At 33.2% G+C, this 19,986-nt stretch overlaps 1 protein-coding gene across 1 annotated transcript in view; it reads left to right on the top strand.

Moving 5' to 3' along the window:
* Positions 1-5,095: 5,095 nt before the first annotated feature.
* Positions 5,096-19,986, top strand: part of LOC149777597 (lysosomal proton-coupled steroid conjugate and bile acid symporter SLC46A3-like) — a 69,166-nt gene continuing 54,275 nt past the window's right edge. Inside the window, exon 1 of the mRNA XM_089940814.1 lies at positions 5,096-5,633. The gene's annotated coding sequence lies outside the window, so the exon portion shown is untranslated. The remainder of the gene's footprint in view (positions 5,634-19,986) is intronic.

Below are 19,986 nucleotides of genomic sequence, written 5' to 3'. Positions count from 1 at the left end.
TACGAAATAGATAATGAACCGTATAATGGTATATGAAATAGATCCTGGACTGTATAATTGTATATGAAATAGATGCTGGACTGTATAATTGTATATGAAATAGATGCACGACTGTATACTTGTATATGAAATAGATGCTGGACTGTATAATTGTATATGAAATAGATGCTGGACTGTATACTTGTATATGAAATACATGCTGGACTGTACAATTATATATGAAATAGATGCTCGACTGTACAATTGTATATGAAATGGATGCTGGACTGTATAATTGTATATGAAATACATGCTGGACTGTATAATTGTATATGAAATAGATGCTCGACTGTATAATTGTATATGAAATAGGTGTTGGACTCTATAATTGTATATAAAATACATGCTCGACTGTATAATTGTATATGAAATAGATGCTGGACTGTATAATTGTAAATGAAATACATGCTGGACTGTATAATGGTATATGAAATAGATCATGGACTGTATAACTGTATATGAAATAGATGCTGGACTGTACAATTATATATGAAATAGATGCTCCTCTGTATAATTGTATATGAAATAGATGCTCGACTGTATAATTGTATATGAAATAGATGCTGGACTGTATTATTGTATATGAAATAGATGCTCGTCTGTATAATTGTATATGAAATAGATGCTCGACTGTATAATTGTATATGAAATACATGCTGGACTGTATACTTGTCTTTGAAATACATGCTGGACTGTACAATTATATATGAAATAGATGCTCGACTGTATAATTGTATATGAAATAGATGCTCGACTGTATAATTGTATCTGAAATAGATGCTGGACTGTATAATTGTATATGAGATACATGTTGGACTGTATAATTGTATATGAAATAGATGCTGGACTGTATAACTGTATATGAAAAAGGTGTTGGACTGTATAATTGTATATAAAATACATGCTGGACTGTATAATTGTATATGAAATAGATACTGGACCGTATAATGGTATATGAAATAGATCCTGGACTGTATAACTGTATATGAAATAGATGCTGGACTGTACAATTATATATGAAATAGATGCTCGACTGTATAATTGTATATGAAATAGATGCTGGACTGTATAATTGTATATGAAATAGATGCTGCACTGTATAATTGTATATGAAATAGATGCTGGACTGTATAATTGTATATGAAATACATGTTGGACTGTATAATTGTATATGAAATAGATGCTGGACTGTATAAATGTATATGAAAATGGTGTTGGACTGTATAATTGTATATGAAATAGATGCTCGACTGTATAATTGTATATGAAATAGATGCTCGACTGTATAATTGTATATGAAATACATGTTGGACTGTATAATTGTATATGAAATACATGCTGGACTGTATACTTGTCTTTGAAATACATGCTGGACTGTACAATTATATATGAAATAGATGCTCGACTGTATAATTGTATATGAAATAGATGCTCGACTGTATAATTGTATATGAAATAGATGCTCGACTGTATAATTGTATATGAAATAGATGCTGGACTGTATAATTGTATATGAAATACATGCTGGACTGTATAATTGTATATGAAATAGATGCTGGACTGTATAATTGTATATGAAATAGATACTGGACCGTATAATGGTATATGAAATAGATCCTGGACTGTATAACTGTATATGAAATAGATGCTGGACTGTATAATTGTATATGAAATAGATGCTGCACTGTATAATTGTATATGAAATAGATGCTGCACTCTATAATTGTATATGAAATAGATGCTGGACTGTATAATTGTATATGAAATAGATGCTCGACTGTATAATTGTATATGAAATAGATGCTCGACTGTATAATTGTATATGAAATACATGTTGGACTGTATAATTGTATATGAAATAGATGCTGCACTGTATAACTGTATATGAAATAGGTGTTGGACTGTATAATTGTATATAAAATACATGCTGGACTGTATAATTGTATATGAAATAGATGCTGGACTGTATAATTGTATATGAAATAGATACTGGAACGTATAATGGTATATGAAATAGATCCTGGACTGTATAACTGTATATGAAATAGATGCTGGACTGTACAATTATATATGAAATAGATGCTCGACTGTATAATTGTATATGAAATAGATGCTGGACTGTACAATTGTATATGAAATAGATGCTGCACTGTATAATTGTATACGAAATAGGTCCTGGACTGTATAATTGTATATGAAATAGATTCTCGACTGTATAATTGTATATGAAATAGATGCTCGACTGTATAATTGTATATGAAATACATGCTTGACTGTATAATTGTATATGAAATAGATGCTCGACTGTATAATTGTATATGAAATACATGCTTGACTGTATAATTGTATATGAAATAGATCCTGGACTGTATAACTGTATATGAAATAGATGCTGGACTGTATAATTGTATATGAAATAGATGCTGGACTGTATAATTGTATATGAAATAGGTGTTGGACTGTATAGTTGTATATGAAATAGATGCTCGACTGTATAATTGTATATGAAATAGATGTTGGACTGTATAATTGCATATGAAATAGATGATGGACTGTATAATTGCATATGAAATAGATCCTGGACTGTATAATTGCATATGAAATAGATGCTGGACTGTATAATTGCATATGAAATAGATCCTGGAATGTATAATTGCATATGAAATAGATGCTGGACTGTATAATTGTATATGAAATAGATGTTGGACTGTATAATTGCATACGAAATAGATACTGGACTGTATAATTGCATATGAAATAGATGCTGGACTGTATAATTGTATATGAAATAGGTGCTGGACTGTATAATTGTATATGAAATACATGCTCGACTGTATACTTGTATATGAAATAGATCCTGGACTGTATAATTGTATATGAAATAGATGCTGGACTGTATAATTATATATGAAATAGATGCTGGACTGTACAATTTTATATAAAATACATGCTGGACTGTATAATTATATATGAAATAGATAATGAACCGTTTAATGGTATATGAAATAGATCCTGGACTGTATAATTGTATATGAAATACATGCTGGACTGTATAATTGTATATGAAATAGATGCTGGACTGTATAATTGTATATGAAATAGATGCTCGACTGTATACTTGTATATGAAATAGATGCTGGACTGTATAATTGTATATGAAATAGATGCTGGACTGTATACTTGTATATGAAATACAAACTGGACTGTACAATTATATATGAAATAGATGCTCGACTGTATAATTGTATATGAAATAGATGCTCGACTGTATAATTTTATATGAAATACATGCTGGACTGTATAATTGTATATGAAATAGATGCTGGACTGTATAATTGTATATGAAATAGGTGTTGGACTGTATAATTGTATATAAAATACATGCTGGACTGTATAATTGTATGTGAAATAGATGCTGGACAGTATCTACAAATCGGTGTTGGATAGTATAGAAAAAGTAGGCGTGGATAGTATCTCTCAATCTGAAATTATTTTCATAGAATTCCTTTTATTTTTATATGATGTTAACGACACTAATAATAAGTATTATTACAGTAGTAATATGATGATAACAAAAATAATAATTATTATTTTTACGGTAGTACCACGACTGTCATCATAAGTAAGTATCACAAAAGAGATCATGATGTCTATGATGAAAGCATTATTATTATTATTATTATTGTTATTATTATTATTATTATTATTATTATTATTATTATTATTGTTGTTGTTGTTGTATGACCTCTCATATATATGGATTCAAGGAAACATTTCGGAATGCATGCATTTGAGCATTTCTGTGACAGTCGTAGAAACGGCTGCGACAGGTAAAATTGCAAATATGACATTTTTGAACACTAATGGAAGTACGGGAGTTCTCTGTTAGACTTTTCTAAACAGAATATTTTATCATGAAGTCAATTTAATGCACTTTAGGGATCTGTCAACAACTGTATGATAAACCGAAGGAACGGATTTAAAGTTTCTGTTTAAATTGTTGATTGTTATATTTTCAGGTGAAATTGTATGACGTATTTAAGGTCTAATAGTAATAATATTCGAATAGAAGCTGAAGCAAGAAAGAATTCTACTAAATATTCTAGAATAAAATATATGCTGCATGACAGTTTACATTCCATCTGAGACTATCAACAACTTTTTATATCATTATTCAGAATTTTAAACATAATGCCAAAGATTCTTCTTTGTTTGTTACAAAGGTGCGAAGAAATGCATGTATGAGTAAGGAGACGAGGATAGTCGTCACGTGTGTGATGTATACGGGGTTGTGTCATTCTCGTATCTAAATAATGCAAATATATTTGGCATTTGTGAACATCCGATATAAAGCCAACTTGGCAGTATGATTTACATATCGGAGGTTGGAAATATACTTAATAGCTGGCATCATTTCCCTTCACATAGTGTTCTGATGAATGAATGGTCCCCTCGCGTATCTCAAATACAACCATACAAATGTTATGTACTTTTTATTAAAGCTAATTACATCCCCTGAGCCCAAATATGTGTTTGGATTATATGATGTAATGGTGATGGCGATTGAAAAGGCTGTTTTTATCCCACTAGAGAGCTTTCAAGTTACATTTAAGATTTGCAGAGAGATTTGACCTTTTCCAACACACACGACCACTGTGTACAATCAACATTTTCAAAGACTTCACATAACTACAGGGTAATATCAAATTTGAATCTCGCGTCAAAGAATATTTATTCTAAATAATGCCTCATCCATCAGTTCGACCAGTAACAACATTAAACAATAATTATTTTTCCAGCCAAGTATCTTACATGTTCCGACGTTGTATACTTGTATTAATAAATCTCTTAAACACCACTAATAATGTTAAAGGTGTTATTCCTGAATTCTACAGAGCTCCTACAAAAAGGTTTAAAAGTCTGCTTATCTTCCACCGAAGAGAGAAAAACATGATACCCCTTTGTCTGAAAATTATGACGTGATGTGAAATCGCTATATCTTCATGCTATAATTCCCCACAGTACTCAGCTGTACCTAGTGCTTTCCATTGCAGATTTCACAGCTCATCATTAACAGTTTTTCCCATTGCAGCAGAGTCTACCTGGCTAATATATTCGTGTCATGAATGGTAGGCCGGTCCAGAGAGACTGACAATACAAGGCCGACAATGTGATTGGTTATTATAAAGTCTTGTTTTGTCATCGATTGATTTTTCCAGCCCTTTACAGGAAGATGATACTGGATGATCAATTATGCTAATCGGATGAAAACATTTGTTCGCTTCTGTTAAGGTACTTTAAATATTTAATACGCAACGGACATAAATTCCCCGAGGAGCCTGCAAACATATTATATAGAGAAAGCTAAATGCTTTGGAGTGACACTGGGCTTTGAAACACGGTTGAAACTTCACTTACCTGAGAAAGTACTGAAGTATTCTACACCGATGGTATCGCATTGCTGAGGAAAGACGTACAAAAAAGTTATAATTTTGGGAAATTTTATTCTTTTGAGGAAATCGCAAAACTGGCTATCATCGACCTAATCAACTCAGCTTATGTTGACATCGTATTTAAGGCCAGGATCTAACAAAGTAAGTCGTCATCTAACATTTCCCACAATTATTTTTATTTCAGATTAAAATTTTCCAAAGTCATTTTGCAGTTTGTAATTTTGCTCTTCTACGTTAGGAAAGAAAAGAGCAATTAAATAACAGAAACTTCAAACTGGTATTATTATTATTATTAGTATTATTATTTGTTGTTGTTGCTGCTGCTGCTGCTGTTACCGTTGATGTTTGTTTGTCGTAGTTTGAAACCTCGATGATCCTCATCTTGAATCCCTTATAAAACTTTTTATATTATGAATTGTTCGCAGTTAAATTCTTCGTGTTTGCATTTTCAACTAACATCATCAATTCGAATACTAGTCAGTTAGAATCTTTATTGGCAATCATGCAATGAATGATGACAGCTCTAGATGGAGACACGCTAATATCATGAATGTTATAGGGATATGATTATTCTCGCAGTTCAGAATCAGAGATATTGATACACCTGCCATCTTTTCATCCACTACACTGTCCATTTTCACATCCGTCTATCCCATACCACCCCTCCTCCTAAACCGCTAGGAAACAACTTGCGGAATCTGTTAGATGTATCTGTGGTAACCATGTGAAAGAGGGGTATTATTATTGGCTCCGTACCTTGGACTTATTTTTTCTTTCACTTGTTTGGTGTGTTTCAGGGTGAGGGGAATGGTCTGAACGCATATGTTTTTCACTAGCTACAAGTGGACTAAAGCGCGTTCTAAACATTTTTTGCGTAATTATTTTAATGTTTTTGTCACGTTCTTATCGGGGTTCAAACAAAAAGAAAAAAGCCTAGAAAATATAAAGTATTCTGTTTTGTTAATGGTACTCTGATTGTATTATCCGACGTCGGTGGGGGTGCGGGTTGTCGAGAGACAGAAAGTGAAAGAAATAAGCGCGTGAGTAACCTAAATGTAGCAGGAACACAAATATGAACACGGGATCTCGTCATTAAAATTCAAGGATATATACACATATCTGTGAATTAGCTAAAAGCCATTATAGCACTCCTTTGTGTCTCTTTAAGCAGCAGAATAAACGTATGAGAAGAATATTTGAGATGAATCGAGATAAATTATCACACAATTCACAATGTAAGTGAACCGATAACATCGATTATCGACGAAGCTGAAGCGTAAATCGTTTAGACCAAACGCTTTTTGCGGTAATGACAATCCGTATTCTACGTTTCAGTCATAACAGTCCGTATTCTGCTGTTCAGTCATTTTATCATATTACTGAGAGGAGACCTTTTAAAAATATTTAGACTTCTTATCCACCAGCCAAAGATAAGAAGACATCCATCACTCATTTTTTAGGCGATTTTACTATCATATGTCTCTTTCTTAGATATTGATGTTCCTATACCCTTGACTAGGACTTATCCCATTAGGTTACTAAGGAAAAATGCATAATCATTAAAGTAAATCCACTAAACGATATGGCACATTGTTATCAAAATGTGTGTTGTGGAATGGTTCCCTAATTAGATGTTCAACAAGATACAATGATGAATTTCATCATATATGACTTAAGTACATCTTTACCGAACACGTAAAGAACATATCGTGGACTCGAACATGCCATAGAGAAGGACTAAAATATGCAGCAGGAAAAAATGTTTCAAAAAATAACAAAATTCAATTAGCAAACACACCTGAAATGCATTTAGCTATAACAGATGCGATTAATTCAAAAAGGATTAAAAAATGTTAAAGGAAAATATGACGGACCGTTGATATGAGGGACAAAATTTGCAAAGAAGTGATATTGTGCAGACGGATATACATTTTGAATGCAAACAAACTTAAAATCTAGTTACACTTTCAGACACAGCAGTTCGATGTGATATTGCAACAAAACAAATGAAGTGAACAAACTGTTATGACTGTTTTTGAATGAAAGTTACAGTAAACATATCCCTGATGCACAAAACTCAAACACATTTCTTGATATTCTAAATTAATCTGTTCATCAAAAACCACTCGATGTGGCCTTATCATGTTCGACTGAAACTCAGAGTAGTCCACAAACCAATCCATAACAGAAAATTCCATGTTCACATACTAGGAAAGCATTAACCGTAAATAATATTAGTTCTAAATATTAAAACGTTAATTCACAAACGTTTACGACACATTTTCTTAATTTATTCTCGAAAGGAAGTTTATTATTTCTAAAGACTTTCCGCATCGACAGCACATATTAGTAGTAGCAATGTGTCCTCATATATATCTAGTTGCAATTCTGCAAGCTTCATTACCATCATCACGATGATTCATTCCTTAAAGCAGCAAAGATTTAAATTTGTCGATAAATATGTTATTTACCTACCGGAAATATCCCATAAACATTTTTCCTATTTTAATAATCTACCAGAGTTGATAACATAAGAAAATGGCTGATTGCAATCATATCAGTTTTCGGCATAAAGCCCAACTATTCGCGTGTGGGTTAGGTTATCGTCAAACCAGTGAAATTGCACAAACACAACCAAGTTCACCAAACTTTCGAGCAGAGACCAATGTACCGCCAAAACGCTGCAATTACAGATTCATCCTTCACATATGACGGCCCTGCTGGTTGACATGAAGCGATTTTCAAATTTGCAAAGTGTAAAGCTGAACAGTAGTGTTTAATATAGGCTGTTTTGTTTTAATTTGTTTTTAAAATTTTCATAAATACGTTGTTAGAAAGAGAAAATGTCTGATTTGAGTGTGCACATAAGTTGAGTTAATTCTTGTCAAATTCATAAGTCAAGAGAATTATTTTTGGCCAGACCTGCCAATTTTGTTATGAATAAATAATCTTACGATTGCACGCTAAAATCCTCACATTCCATGATTATTGATTTTGTTGTTGTTGTTTCTGTTGTTGAAAATACTGCAAAGGTTTTGTAATATTCATCTCTCAAGTTGTGCAATTACTGAATAATACGAGTATCTCGACATTCAAGAAGAAACAGTCTTATAACTTAATTTTCAATCAGTACTTGCCTTCTTGTCCAATTCTCTTTTGTCAATTATCACTTATCCACTTGTCGACTTGTCTAGTGGTCTCCTTATCTATTCTTCTATTCTTAATGTCAACAACGTCAACATTGCGGTGACATTATGTTTAAATTGTATTTTTCCTTAAATATAGTCGACTTACGGTACATGAAATAAGACTGCTCACGTGGGTAACCGAAAACGAGTAATAGTGCAACTTTGATTAAATCATTGGGGGGGGGGGGGGAGAACGAGAGAGAGAGAGAGAGAGAGTAATAGTCTAATATTCTGGATTGCTTCAAACATGAAAAAAATAAATTTCAGATTACTCCTGCATCATTTAAAAATGCATTTTATAATATGTACTAGTACGTTAGCGGGGAACAGTTGGATCAAGGTTTTCAGGTTAGTAATTCCGACCTATCATGTAATGTGTTATGTTCATTTATGTCATTATATAAATGAGATTTAATTAGAACAGTATATCAGAGTTGCTGTGCTTTCTTATATTTGTTTGAGCAACCAGTCAAGTTCATTGAAAAATATTGCTGGAAACGGAAAATTATAGGAAGCTGTGAGCATTAAATATGAAATGCAAGATTTATTTTAAAACACTTGATGTCATGGTTCTGTTGTAATGCTTTCTTTTAACAAACAATCACATTATCCGCTCCAAATTAGTTAAAACAAGCCTTATATGTAAAAGAAAGTGGCTGTAAATATGTCTCTGATAAATAAATATTAGTAAAACCGAGTTTATATTCATAGAACAGGCGGCTGTGTCTAATTGAGATATCAGCCACCTACAAACAGTTCATGTATTTGTGACTAAAACGAAGCTCATCGTTTGCATATATACATCCCTACGTATTGATGCACTAAGCAACAATGATCATCTGATTCATTGGAATTTGTATGGAATGCTGCGATTGATCAACAAGGCACATATAACTCCACGAAGAGTGAATGAATCGTCCATCTGTAAATGTGCTATCAATGGATTGAAACGTTACAAATGTCGTATGAATACTTTTGCTTTATTTGTAAAATTTGGTTTTCTGTTCGAAGAACTGATGAAGTGCACAACTGCTGACTATTGTTGGTATTATTTTGATGTCTTGCTTAAGTCAACTTTCCTGTAATATGCGACATTTGCAAGCGGGAGGTTCACTACCCCATATAAGACCATTACATTGTACATTCTCAGTTTCCAATAAGCTAACTACGTGGATTAATTTAGGAGGGTACAAATTGATAATATTACAAATCGATATTTTTAGTACATTTACACTGGTATGAATAATGTTTAAATGTAGACTCAATTTGCATAGTATACACTACTTCGGTCTGCATGTGGGAATCTTGAGTTGTTTATTTTATTTTTATTCAAGTTGTGGAAATAAAAAAGCTATGAAATGGTTTTTCTACCTTGTCTAATTGTGATTTCTATTTCCCTTTTAGTGTTTTTTTCTGTATTCGATTTTAATTATGTTCACTAGGAATTAATTCTTCAAAGCTATAATAAAGATTATTGGAAACTCGTTGTGTAATCTATACCGTATGTAAGATGAAAGTAGCCCGAACAGCAAGATGAAAATATTTTAACACAATTTAAATCTGATAGAGTGTCTCCGTTGATGAAGTTATTCGGCAATACTATACCAAAAACTTTCTGTGCATCCTTCATTCAGAATCGATAATATATAAGAACTAACGTACATAAATTCGTGTCGCAATTTTCACTCAAAGGTTCTGTATTTCTGTATCCACATATTTCTCCATGTATCTCCACAGATAAAATTGTTAAACCTAACAGCAGCAACGTTTAAAGGAAAAGATGAAAGTTTAGGTAGAAAGTTTCATTGTAGTAGTTTATAGCATAAAACATTTCTCTTTCTACAACATTAATAATATGGCGAAACAATATGAAGCAAAATAAAAAGAAAAGAAATGTGTTGTTTTCCCTCTCATCTACAATATATGGTAGTCATGAGTTCATATAGTTTTATTGAATGCAGCTTTAAGAAGCAACATTCATTTGTTAGCATGTTTATAACAAATTTTTTATTGTAACCTGGCGACCAGTATAATAGCTAATTGTTGTTTGCTGCTGTACTATATTTCCCATTTCGTACCGCCAATCAAACAGTCTCAAGGCTTTTTACTCCATTTCATAAAGGTCAGTGGCGAAAGAAGTATCGAGCTATTTATAGAATAATGCATGTGCATCATGATCAAAATCAACACCTTTCATTGATTATTTCGAAGTCTTGTCCAACAGTGTTCTGTGATCATGCTATACACACCAAGACCGTAACTGAACCATAGTGTACAGCAAATCTCTTGATATATAATTAATTGACAAGAATGACTGTAGATTTGCTTTTATCTTCCATGTCCCTCCAACTATATTGGGTGATAATGAAACAAAAATATGAATTTGGATGATCCTTCTTTCCTTATAAAATTAAAACGAATTTATTAAGTAAATATACGCAATAAATAAAAACGCACAAAGAAATATCTGCATACATTTCACACCAAAAGGCATATGTTACATCTTTCTGGTTCTTTTGTCTTCCTTTATAACCATCAGAAATAAATATGGATCCAAGGAACCAATGTGGTCTTTTATTTGTCATTATATCGAAAATTCTATTAAAACCTAATACAATGACTGAAAGAAAGGGACATACATATTGAACCTCTTGTTTAGAATGACGACACAAATTATATATGCAATGTATATTTTTAATATTTAAGTTCAGATGTCAATATGATTTTAGAAAACCTTGAATATCAGAAACCGCAACATATTCCGCCATTGTATGGTTTCACAAGTACATTAGAAAACGAGATCAGAGTCAACTTGAAAATATTTTATTTAAAACATTCTGAAATTATGCATGCAGTGAACTTAGTGGATAAATTAAACATGTACGGTCAGAAAATTAGCATTTGCTTGATTTATATCGAAAACGGTCCATCACTTAACAGAGAATATCTTTAAATTGCTGCACTATGGCTTTACTGCGAAACAATATCCCATTCGTGAAATAAATTACGCTTCAATTGTAGCGCATAATAGCATTTTTATGTAATGAACGAGCATACGACCGCCACTGAGTCTTTAATATGCATCGGCAGAAAGACTCCACAACTCGCAGATTTTTGTAAGGAGTACAGTAGTATGTAAAATCTTTCACTCCAAGAAGCCAAATACTGCATCACTAATTAAACCATATTAAAATAAACTTCAACGGCGATGGAAGTAAATATTCCTTTACTGATTAAATATATATATAAACTAGAGGAAAAGTACATTGCAAAAATATATATACAGTCATTTCAAAAGAATGACGACGTTACGTTGATTTCCTTTAATTAATCTACCTAATTGAAACTACATAGGAAATAAAAAATTCACCAACCGATCTTTCTAGTTACTTGTGCACGTGTTCTAGTAAGAAAACATGGCCAGCTTCACATTGTGCCTATTGATTCTCCCTAATTTTGAATTTATATTGTAATACAATAACACATTTTCCTTGGAAAGGAGAGACAAGCATTAGTGTGCATAAATCGTTCTCGTAACATCGATTACTCAGATTTTGTAAGATTTGCGTAACTTTTAGGTTGAAACATTTCTACTCTTCAAAATGTCCACCAAATTTTTGTCTTACAATTATCATTAGAAAACATTAAAACAAAAACAATCAGTATAGCTTTGATAACCCTTCTCTTTACAATAGAAGACAAATTCGTACGATTGTCTCATAAATTTAATTAAAACAAAAATAGTTTACCCCAATAAAATCACAATAATACTAAATTATATCTTCGAAACGAGCAGATAATTTCAAATTAAACAATACGATGTATACGACATTTTCTAGAAAAATGGTCACTGTTGCTGATGCACTATAATAAATCTTTTACTTTCTCGAGTTGTCTTTTTCAACGAAAGTTTGAGGTAATTTAATAAGTAAACACACGTTTGTGTAAGGCCAATGCTATTTTCAGCTGAAACGGAAACACAGTAAGATACTTAACTCGATAGGACAGAATGTGGGAGCAAATGATTCCCTTGATGCCACTTGTTTTTCAATGGCTTATTAGTTTCAATAGAAAATAACATTCACGCGTTTCGAAAACGAATTTAACGCCAGCGCCAACAGAAATATCGAGTAAACGATCGTGTAGCGGTCTAATTAAAAAGGAATTAAAGAAAAACAAACAGTTCGTGATTCTCGGAAAAAGTCGTCATTTCAACTTGCTAAACATCTGCGCCGTTTCTCGTGAAACTGAAGTACATCACGCATGTAGGGAATAAAATGTATGTATGATACAATTATTTGCGCACATTGCATTTAACATGAACTCAATGCACCAATCATTATATATATATATATATATATATATATATATATATATATATATATATATATATATATATATATATATATATATATATATATATATGCGCTTCACACCATTTCGGATAGTTTTTTGTCCTGTAAAATGTAAGAATCTCGCGAAAGGTATATCTTAGAATATTGCAGTTTCAAATGTCACAGACCTCTGCTGAATTCTCTACAATTGTGAGTTGGCAATATTTTGTTTCTTTATAATCTTAAGATAACAATTTCCATCAGGAAGAAAAATATCATAGCTGAAGAAATATGGCTGCCAATTTTTGTATGTACTATGAAATTATTTTCGTGACTTTATAAGAAAGGTCTTTCGCATTATAATTGATTACATTCTAGATATAGAAACACAACTACATAAAATCAAGGGAGAAAAGAAATACACATAAAATTTTAATATTCCTTCAAGCTTACCATCTGCAAACACTTCTGTAATATGTCATTTTTGAATATAATATAAATAATTGCATATCGAAAAAATTAGGACAGCCAAAGTGTATAAAAATTCAATGTTTGAGACTAATATAACAATAATTTTGTAGAAATGTATTTTGCTGAATTTGACCTTAATACCTAAATAGTATGCTCTATAGCTTAAAGAATATTTTATTTCTAAATTAATTATTATTATGATTGATGTTGGTAGTTAATTCGTCTTTACAATAGCCAATAGTATGATTGCAAATAAATATAAATTCGTAACACAATTTAACTGTCCAATGCATTATGATAAACATTAAAAGAATACAAAATGATGCAAACGCGTCGATCTAAGACTGAACTGCTTCCAAACCACAACATCCTAACGTACAAATACAGAGTTTTTTACGTGTAAACAATGAGGACTCAATTAGTTCTTGGCAGAACGAAATGGTCCGGCCGAGCCGCATCTCGCTTATACGCGATTTGGGAGGTACCCTTACAACCAAATAAGGACATGCTTTTTTATGTTTTCTCATTTTATACTCGCTGACTGTAAGCTTTTTCATTTTCCCTCCAGAACCCAATGGTTCACGAACTTTCTACTGTCTGCTCTCTGGGTCTGTATACGTCATGGAATAAAAATTTGCTGCAACAACTTTTTCCAAACAAATATGAAATACCAACTTTTTATTGGCGTTTTCAACACAGAAATCGTTTTAAGCATAAACGATTTGGTGGCGTTTTCATTATCTAAGTTTCAATATAGACACAAATTGGAGTAAAAAGCATTGTATTCTATCAAAGAAACGAATAATGTCCTTAGAATAAATGGCATGCATTCATCACGAATACTAGCATTTTTCCTATATAACAGAGTAAATATCTTCGTTTGTAAATCTAGTAACGCTTTGAAGCTATGCAGTACATAAACGTGCGTTTTGCTTAAATCATGAAAATTAAGGCATTTGATGGATTGGAATCACAGCTGTGACTAATCAGGTCGCTATCACGTGGCATGCATCATTTAGGCCATGGTATTCAGCGTTGTAACATGGAATTCATTTGTAAATGGTCTCACTGCCTTGATGCGTTGTTAACATGGAATTCATGTGTAAATGGTCTCACTGCCTTGATACGTTGTAACATGGAATTCATGTGTAAATGGTCTCACTGCCTTGATGTGTTGTACCATGGAATTCATTTGTAAATGGTCTCACTGCCTTGATGCGTTTTAACACGGAATTCATGTGTACATGGTCTCACTGCCTTGATGCGTTGTAGCATGGAATTCCTTTGTAAATGGTCTCACTGCCTTGATGCGTTGTAGCATGGAATTCATGTGTAAATGGTTTCACTGCCATGATACGTTGTAACATGGAATTCCTTTGTAAATGGTCTCATTGCCTTGATGCGTTTTAACATTGAATTCATTTGTAAATGGTCTCACTGCCTTGATACTTTTTAATATTGAATTCCTTTGTAAATGGTCTCACTGCCTTGATACGTTGTAACATGGAATTCATGTGTAAATGGTCTCATTGCCTTGATACATTTTAACATGGAATTCATTTGTAAATGGTCTCACTGCCTTATTATGTTGTAACATGGAATTCATATGTAAATGGTCTCACTGCCTTGATACGTTGTAACATGGAATTCCTTTGTAAATGGTCTCACTGCCTTGATACGCTGTAACATGGAATTCATGTGTAAATGGTCTCACTGCCTTGATGCATTGTAACATGGAATTCATTTGTAAATGGTCTCCCTGCCTTGATGAGTTTTAACATTGAATTCCTTTGTAAATGGTCTCACTGCCTTGATACATTTTAACATTGAATTCCTTTGTAAATGGTCTCACTGCCTTGATGCGTTGTAACATGGAATTCATGTTTATATGGTATCACTTCCTTGATGCGTTGTAACATGGAATTCATGTGTAAATGGTCTCACTGCCTTGATCCGTTGTTACATGGAAGTCACTTGCAAATGGTCTCACTGCCTTGATGCGTTGTAACATGGAATTCATTTGTAAATGGTCTCACTGCCTTGATGTGTTTTAACATTGAATTCCTTTGTAAATGGTCTCACTGCCTTGACAAGTTTTAACATTGAATTCATGTGTAAATGGTCGCTATGCTTTGATACGTTGTAACATGGAATTCATGTGTAAATGGTCTCACTGCCTTGATGCCTTGTAACATGGAATTCATGTGTAAATGGTCTCACTGTCTTGATGCGTTGTAACCTGGAATTCATGTGTAAATGGTCTCACTACCTTGATACGTTGTAACATGGAATTCATGTTTATATTGTATCACTTCCTTGATGCGTTGTAACATGGAGTCCATGTGTAAATGGGATCACTAGCTTGATACGTTGTAACATGGAATTCATGTTTATATGGTATCACTTCCTTCATGCGTTGTAACATGGAATTCATGTGTAAATGGTCTCACTGCCTTGATGTGTTGTAACATGGAATTCCTCTGTAAATGGCCTCACTGCCTTGATGCGTTGTAACATGGAATTCATGTGTAAATGGTCTCACTGCCTTGATGCGTTGTTAACATGGAATTCATTTGTAAATGGTCTCACTGCCTTGATGCGTTGTTAACATGGAATTCATTTGTAAATGGTCTCACTGCCTTGATGCGTTGTTAACATGGAATTCATGTGTAAATGGTCTCACTGCCTTGATGCGTTCATTAACATGGAATTCATGTGTAAATGGTCTCACTGCCTTGATGCCTTGTAACATGGAATTCATGTGTAAATGGTCTCACTGCCTTGATACGTTGTAACATGGAATTCATGTGTAAATGGTCTCACTCCCTTGATGCATTGTAACATGGAATTCATGAGCAAATGGTCTCACTAGCTTGATACGTTGTAACATAGAATTCATGTGTACATGGTCTCACTGCCTTGATACGTTGTAACATGGAACTCATGTGTAAATGGTCTCATTGCCTTTATATGTTTTAACATGGAATTCCTATGTAAATGGTCTCACTGCCTTGATGCGATTTAACATGGAATTCCTTTGTAAATGGTTTCACTACCTTGATACGTTGTAACATGGAACTCATGTGTAAATGGTCTCATTGCCTTGATATGTTTTAACACGGAATTCCTATGTAAATGGTCTTACTGACTTGATGCGATTTAACATGAAATTCATGTGTACATGGTCTCACTGCCTTGATGCGATTTAACATGGAATTCCTTTGTAAATGGTTTCACTGCCTTGATACGTTGTAACATGGAACTCATGTGTAAATGGTCATTTCCTTGATGCGTTGTAACATGAAATTGATGTGCAATTGGTCTCACTGCCTTGATGCATTGTAACATGGAATTCATTTGTAAATGGTCTCACTGCCTTGATACCTTGTAAAAAACAATCCTGAAAACTCATTGAAATATGAGTTGTTTTCGTTCATCAAAGAGTGTGGTAATCCGTTGCTTTCAGCTAATGAAATGGCTAATCTATCTTATTTGCAATATTGATAATTTATCCTGTGTCTGTTTACACAGTAACCAATCAAACTATCATTGTATTAGGGAATTGTTCTTTCTTATTCGCTAATTAGACCAGGTTCAGTTGGTAGTAGTAACGGTATTTTCACCTTGACAAGTGCAAAGGTATTATCAAAATTTTAGGTACAATAGAAGTTGAAAAGTTCAAGCATGATTCAATGTTTTCTTGTTATGACGAGTAATTGAATGAATGATGTTTGATTTTTCAGTTTTAATGTATCAACCTGAGGAATCAGCTTCTGTGAAGATTTTAATTACTTAAGAGTTCTCAATTGCAGTTTTCAAAGATGGCTAAATTTCATTTACCTTTCGTCTTTTCATTTCTTGCAATTACACAATGAAATATAGTTCGTCTTTTATTTTCTTGTATGCTCTTTTCTATGCAAAATATTATTTCAAGATATAAATGATGTCCTCTGTTTTCTCAACTTATCAATCACTGCAAAAAAATGAATAGTTATATCTGTTCCAAAATGTTGTCCCAAACTACTCTTTTTTCATTTCTTTGATTACTAGTATAGTCATCTAACGTCACAGTAGGATAATCAAACCATTACAAATGCTTAATTAGCTACAATGATATTCCAAACAATTGAAAATTAAGCTCAGCCAGCTGAGCTGATGCGGTTCCAAACAATCTGATATGTTTACCATGCCTTTTATACGGGTACAATTTAAACTGAAGGAAGAACAAACCGTATGCCTCAGTTATTGGTCGCTGTTAAGCACACATCGGGACATTAAGTTTATTGCTGTGTAACCTGACGTCACGCCAGCTCTATCGTGACTCGTTAGCACTTAACATCACGCTACACCATTAGTGGAACATTTTCTAGATTGGTTCCTCTCTACAGTTTCGTACTTTACGCCGGGATGGATTTTAAAGAAAAAGAAATTCCAATGTGTTCATCACTAATTATCCTGATTATTTCAAAGGACCTCGAATATATTAGATATTGTTAAAATCACTTTTAATTTTTCATTTATTTCGGTGTATGATTAATGGGTGTCATTTGGGTTATGAATGCTTGTTGCAAATGCACACAATTACAGTTTATACATGTCCTGCTTTCAAAAGGACCAAACAATTATTATTATTGTGGGATTCAAATTTGGTTATATAGATAAGACATTTACGTCGCCAACATTTAAACAGCTCTTCTGAATAAATATATCACGCTTCTTCCAAAGAACAATAGTCATTAGTACCAATGTCACACTGAAGGCTCCCACACCTACCCCCATCTTCAATATGATGTACATGGAGCCATCTTGAAAATGCACCTTGCATATCTTATTACGGCAACTAAGAAACAATTTTTTGTTACAGTTTTTCCTGAGATGTCACTGATACTTTTTAAAGATTGAACGGGAAGTAACATATCAAATTCGCAGATGTCCAAAGTTAAATGGCAAAAAATTTATTTATTCTTCTAACATCAGTATACAGAATCATGCGAATCTATATTGTCATGATTTGTCCCTAATTGTGTTACAATGTATGTTTATACTAGCTAGGACGAAATATTCATAATAATCTTATTCTCATACATAACACCAATATAAATGTACGGTCTCACCGAGACATTCATGCATGATGATATGAGAAAGAGACTAAAAATTGCTCAATTGTTAATATTTATCTTAAAGTACCTGTCTGCAGTGTCGTACCTTGCACAGGGATGAATATTCACACAATTATTGTCCATGTTTTCCACACTAGTTTTTCAGCTATTATATTGTTTAGTTTAGTTCAATAACGTTTAATTTCCTTTATTTTGAAGACAGTCCCGGTGGAAAAAGTGGTTATAGCGTCCGCTTTGGATGCGGGAGGTCGCGGGTTCTAACCACGGCGAGTTATACCAAAGCATTAGGAGTTTAATGTTAGGACTTGTCGACCTGGTGTCAACATAATGTGACTGGGTGGGACATTATGCTACATATCTGCGACATGATGCCACAGTGCTAGACATCACTATTAACTGCCACACTGCAGATATCGTAGCGATATGACTAAAAGTGTTAACGCTACGTTAAAAATCTAAATCACACACACACACACACACACACACACACGCGCGCGTTATTTTGATGTAATAAAGTATAATGTAGTGCCTAATTTGCGATATGCACTTTCAAAACGTCTTCTAGCTCCGCTGGGTCATTTCACTTACTGAACTTTGGAGGTAAATATTTTTGGAGACAAAACTAACTAAAGTTAAGGTTCTATAATTAAAGACCCAACTATGATCACCTTCCTGAGATAAGGGCACAGTAATACCTTCTAAACGTTGCCCTAAATCAAATTAATCGTTGAGGAGATCTACAGTATGTCTACAGATGTACAATATACGATGACAGTATGTCTGCAGATCTACAATATACGATGACAGTATGTCTATAGATCTACAAGATACGATGACAGTATGTCTCCAGATCTGCAATATACGATGACAGTATGTCTACAGATCTACAATATACGATGACACTATGTCTACATATCTACAAGATACGATGACAGTCTGTCTTCAGACTATAAAATATTCATCGGGCAATTGATCACCAGAGACGATTTACTGTGTTGCGAAAATCGTATAACAGATTAGACGTCTGCGAGCTTATCGAACTCCTCAAAAACATAATTTACGCCATAGAAACTGCTATAATCACAAAATTCCTCAGTTGCCGATTATATTGCTCTACTGCTGAATGTTGTGGGCAAAGAGAATAATGAGATAATGAAATATATCAGTGGGAGAAAAATTATATCATCACAGTAGTGATACTACTTTTATCGCCACAGTGGCGATATTACTTTTGGAACTACTTTCTTTTTCAACTTTGGAAGCTGGCCATTGGTATGTTATTCAAACCTGTATTTCGATATTTAAACATACTATTTCTTTCTCTCTCTCTCTCTCTCTCTCTCTCTCTCTCTCTCTCTCTCTCTCTCAGGGGCCCCGAGTG

Source organism: Sinohyriopsis cumingii, chromosome 18, assembly GCF_028554795.1.
Source record: "Sinohyriopsis cumingii isolate HCF-2022 chromosome 18, ASM2855479v2, whole genome shotgun sequence".
NCBI classification, from domain to species: Eukaryota; Metazoa; Mollusca; class Bivalvia; order Unionida; family Unionidae; genus Sinohyriopsis; species Sinohyriopsis cumingii.
The sequence above is the reverse complement of the archived record's forward strand: the minus strand, read 5'-3'. Positions and strand labels throughout refer to the sequence as shown.